This window comes from Bactrocera latifrons, unplaced genomic scaffold, assembly GCF_001853355.1.
Source record: "Bactrocera latifrons isolate USDA-ARS-PBARC rearing strain unplaced genomic scaffold, ASM185335v1 scaffold_166, whole genome shotgun sequence".
NCBI lineage: Eukaryota > Metazoa > Arthropoda > Insecta > Diptera > Tephritidae > Bactrocera > Bactrocera latifrons.
Window position 1 is genome coordinate 100,455 of NW_017535141.1, and position 670 is coordinate 101,124.

Sequence of the window (670 nt, forward strand, 5' to 3'; positions counted from 1 at the left end):
TAATTTTTCTAAATTCTTTTTAATTTTTATACTTTAATATTGATGACAATACTTCTCACATGCCGCCCCAACATTCACCAACCAACTGAATTAATTTTTTTCAAATTAGCAAAATAAATTCCTGCACAACAAATATAATAATTCAGCCTTCTTCCTGTTTGGATTGCGCGCTTGCCCACACCACAATGCGGCCAACTGTAAGCCATACACCACTACGCTGCCACAGTTGGCGGCATTGACGTAACAAATAATAAAAAATAATTACTTTTAAGTTATGGCGGTGTTTTACAACTAAATTGGCAAACGTTTGCGCCCAACAATAACTATCGTGTCRACAACAACAACAATGATAACAACAACACTACAACAAACAAAGTACAAATAAAGCCGACTTCGATGAAATATTGCATTGTGAGAATTTATTAAAATTAAAAAGTGCGGCAGCTTGAAACCGCTCACCGCCAACAAACGAACCCACAAGCGTTGCATGCGGAAAAAAGCAAAAGCTACGCGCAAAAAGTCGCCACGCATAATTTTATAAATTATTTATGAAATCCGCACAATCCACGCAATTCACCAACTAAATCGGCAAAATGATTGCAAGACTGATCAGTTGTTAACGCTGCGCGGTTTTAGGCTTTGGGCTTAAAGGCTGGGAATGGCTTAAGTG